This window comes from Crocuta crocuta, unplaced genomic scaffold, assembly GCF_008692635.1.
Source record: "Crocuta crocuta isolate KB4526 unplaced genomic scaffold, BGI_CrCroc_1.0 scaffold1025, whole genome shotgun sequence".
Lineage (NCBI taxonomy): Eukaryota > Metazoa > Chordata > Mammalia > Carnivora > Hyaenidae > Crocuta > Crocuta crocuta.
Window position 1 is genome coordinate 400,801 of NW_027531011.1, and position 4,743 is coordinate 405,543.

Consider the following 4,743-nt stretch of genomic DNA (forward strand, 5'->3'; position numbering starts at 1 on the left):
CTGCTTGCGCAGATAGTTTTGTCACCACGTTTTACTGTTCTGGCCACAATAGAGAAGCCTGAGTTTTAGCAGTTGAGCAAGCACGCAGGGAGAAGGAAGAGAGGTGCTTGTCTCCTAGAAAGCCACTCTCCGTGTTTACCAGTCAGTTTCCCAGAGCTATCCTTGCATTTGGCTTTGAGTGAAGTGGGATAGCAGGTGCAGCAGGTTCAGGGGAAGAATTTTTAGCGGAGATGAAATTTTCAGAGTTATTTTTCTTTCCTTTTTGTAAGCCTACGAGAGGGATCTGGACCTAGCCAGTTCACTAGGAATTGAGCCCCCCAGCACGATGGTCCACAGATGTAAACACACTGACACACATAGCCACACAGGCATGCATGAAGTACAATAGACTGTCACTGTACTACCCACCTTGTTGTGCAGATTGATATTGTTTAACATTTTATCAATATCTCCTTTGCTGTAAATAAAGTGCCACACATTCTGTTAATAGAATGAATATGAACCACCTCCTGGCCAGGATATTTAATTACTGGTGACAGATCCCCCAGGGGTGTTCCCTCTGCTTCAGAGACAGGCAGGTTTGAAATAATATTTGTTCCATAAGGTAATGCCCTGAAGCAAGGATATATGGAGACTTGAGGCATTAGTAAGAAACAAACCTTTGTTCAAAAAGCCACTAAGTTTTGGGAATGTTTATTACTACACCATAGCGTTTCCTATCCAGACACAATAAAAACTGTAGTTATTTATTATGTCATTACATTTAATGCATGCCATTTATTTCATTTCATTGGCTCTTGCACTGTTTCAATGAATATCACTCTACATTTATCTTTGTACATATGAATTACTGGGCTAAGTATTTAAGCTGTGTTGGAAAGTGTTAAATTTGTCTCTAGAAGACATGATTTATATACTCACCAACAATATTTCAGGATACTTACCCTGAATATTATGAATCTCTTTGCTAGACAAAGAATTCTCTCATTTTAATTCATATTTTCTAGGTTATTAATAAGATTTCATTCATTGGGCATACATTGGTAAATTTTTCTTTCAAACCATTTTCTTTTTTTCTATTAGATTGTTTTTCTTTTCCTATTTAGAATATTCCAAAAAGTATTTGAAAGTAAGAACCTTGACCCTTTGTCTTTAAATATTTTTAATTCTTTCTTCAGTGTAGATCATTGGAAATTCTTCAGAAATATTTTATTATATAAAACTTGACAGTTTTCATAAGGTCGTATCCATCATTCATTTTCTCATACATGTTTTGTCATGTTTCAGAAGGTACGTTGTGGAAGTTTTTTATATTTTTCTTCATACGTCAGAAGCTCAACACTGACTGCACATTAGAATTATTAGGAGAGGTTTTCTTTTTCTTTTAATTTTAGTTAGTTAACATACTGTGCAATATTGGTTTCATGAGTAGAATACAGTAATTCATCGCTTACAGACAACACCTGGTGCTCATCACAACAAATGCTCTTCTTAATATCCATCACCCATCTAGCCCACCCCCATCCCCCGCTTTCCTCCCTGCGTCAACCCTCAGTTTGTTCTCTATCATTAAGAGTCTGTTTTATGGTTTGCCTCTATTTTTCCCCCAATGTTCATCCGTTTTGTTTCTTAAATTCCATATATGAATGAAAGTATATGGTATTTGTCTTTCTGTGATGGACTTATTTCACTTAACATAATATATTCTAGCTCCGTCCACCTCATTGAAAATGGCAAGATTTCATTCTTTCTGAGGGCTAATTAATGTTCCATGTGTTCTTTATCCATTCATCAGCCAAGGGACATTTGGGCTCTCTCCATAGTTTGGCTATTGTTGACAATGCTGCTATAAACATTGGAGTGCATGCACCCATTCAAATCTGTATTTTTATACTCTTTGGGTAAATACCTAATAGTTCATTGCTGGATTGTAGGGTAGTTCTATTTGTAGTTTTTTGAGGAACCTCCATAGTGTTCTCCAGAGTGGCTGCACCAGTCAGTTTGCAATCCCTCCAGCAATGAAAGAGGGTTCTCCTTTTCTCCACATCCTCACCAACACCCATTGTTTCTTGTGTTGTTAATTTTAGCCATTTGGACAGGTGTGAGGTGGTATCTCATCATGGTTTTGATTTGTATTTTCCTGATGATGAGTGATACTGAGCAGCTTTTCATTGTCTATTAGCCATCTGTATGTCTTCTTTAGAAAAGTATATATTCCTATCTTCTGCCCATCTCTGAAATGGGTTGTTTGTTTTTTGGGTGTTGAGCTTGATAACTTCCTTATAGATTTTGGATGCCAACCCTTAATTGGATATGTTGTTTGCATATATCTTTTCCCATTCCATAGGCTGCCTTTTAGTTTTGTTGATTGTTTTCTTTACTGTGCAGAAAGTTTCTATCTTGATAAAGTCCTAATAGTTCATGTTTCCTTTTGTTTCCTTTGCTTTGAACAACCTGTCTAATAAGAAGTTGCTGCAGCCTAGGTCAAAGAGACTGCTGCCTGTGTTCTCTTCTAGGATTTTGAAGGTTTCCTGTGCCACACTTAAGTCTTTTATCCATTTTGAATTTATTTTTGTGATGGTGTAAGAGAGTGGTCCAGTTTCATTCTTATGATTGTTGCTGTCCAGTTTTCCCAGCACCATTTGTTGAAGAGACTTCCCCCCACTGGATATTATTTCCTGCTTTGTCAAAGATATATAGTTGTGGGTCCATTTCTGGGTTTTCTATTCTATTTCATTGATCTATATGTCTATTTTTGTACCAGTACCATACAGTCTTGATGATCAGAGCTTTGTAATATAGCTTGAAATCCGGAATCATGATGCCACCAGTTGTGTTTTTCCTTTTCAGGATTACTTTGGCTATTCATGGTCTTTTATGGTTTCCCTACAAATTTTAGGGTTGTTTGTTCTAGCTCTGTAGAAAATGCTGGTAGTATTTTGATAGGTATTGCATTAAATGTGTAGATTTCTTTGGGTAGGATAGACATTTTAGCAATGCTTATTCTTCCAAACCATGAGCATAGAATGCTTTTCCATTTCTTTGTGTCCTCTTCAATTTCTGTCATAAGTATCCTGTAGTTTTCAGAATACAGACCTTTTACCTCTTTAGTTAGGTTTATTCCTAGGTATCTTATTGTTTCTGGTACAATTTCAAATGAGTTGATTCTTTGATTTATTTTTCTACTGCTTCGTTCTTGGTGTCTAGAAATGCAACATATTTCTGCACATTGATTTTATATCCTGCTACTTTGCTGAACTCATGTATTAGTTCTAGCAATTTTTTGGTGGAATCTTTGGGAATATCTACATAGAGTATTATGTCATCTGCAAATAATGGAAGTTTGACTTCTTCATTGCTAATGTGTATGCCCTTTATTTCTTTTTGTTGTCTGATTGCTGAGGCTAAAACTTCCAGTATTATGTTAAATAGTAATATTCAGGTGCCTGAGTGGCTCAGTCGGTTAAGCATCCAATTTTTTTTTTTTTTAAGGTTTTATTTATTTCTAGGAGAGTGAGAGACAGTGTGAGCAGGGGAGGGTCAGAGAGAGAGGGAGTCACAGACTGGAACAGGCTCCAGGCTCTGAGCTGGCAGTCAGCACAGAGCCCGACGCGGGGCCCGAACCCACGAACCGCGAGACCATGACCTAAGCGAAAGAAGGTTACTTAACCGACTAAGCCACCCAGGCGCTCCAAGCATCCAATTCTTGATTTCAGCTCATGTCATGATCTAAAAGTGGTGAAATCAAACTCTGCACTGGGATAATGAGAAATATTTTCTTTCTTTCCCTCTCCCTCTATTCCTCCCCTGACACCTTACTTGAATGAGCACATTCTCTCTGTCTCTCTGCTTTGTCTCCCTGTCTTTCTGTCTGTCTCTCAAAAAAAAAAAATATTGTGAGAGTGGGCATCCTTGTCTTGTTCCTGACCATAGCAGAAAGGCTCTCACTTTTTCCATATTAAGGATGATATTAGCTGTGGTTCTTTCATATATAGCCTTTATTTATTTACTTTTTAATGTTTATTTTTGAGAGAGAGAGAGAGAGATGGAGGGAGGGAGGGAGGGAGGGAGAGAGAGAGAGAGAGAGAGAGAAAGTACAAGCAGAGGAGGGGCAAAGAAAGAGGGAGACACAGAATCCAAAGCAGGCTCCAGGCTCTGAGCTGTCAGCACAGGGCCTGATGCGGGGCTCGAACTCACAGACTGTGAGATCATGATCTGGGCTGAAGCTGGCTTCCTAACTGACTGACCCACACAGGCACACCTGTATATGGTCTTTATGATGTTGAAGTATGATCCCACTATCCCCTCTTCATTGAATGTTACCAAGAAAGGATGCAATGTTTTATCAGATGATTTTTTCTGCATCTGTTGACAGGATCATATAGTTTTTATCCTTTCTTTTATCAATAAATGTGATTCATTTATGGATATTGAACCAGCCCTGCAGCTAAGAATACACCCCACTTGATCATGGTGAATAATTCTTTTTATGTATTTTTGAATTCAATTTGCTAGTATCTTGTTGAGAATTTTTGCATCTAAATTCATTAGGATTATTGGCCTGTAATTTTCATTTTAGTGGGGTCTTTGTCTCGTTTTGGAATAAAGGTAATGCTGGCTTCACAGAATGAGTTTGAAATGAAAGTTTCAAAAGTTTGAAATGAAAGTTTTACTTCCATTTATGTTTTTGGAACAGTCTGAGAATAGGTATTAACTCTTCTTTAAATTTCTGGTAGAACTCCC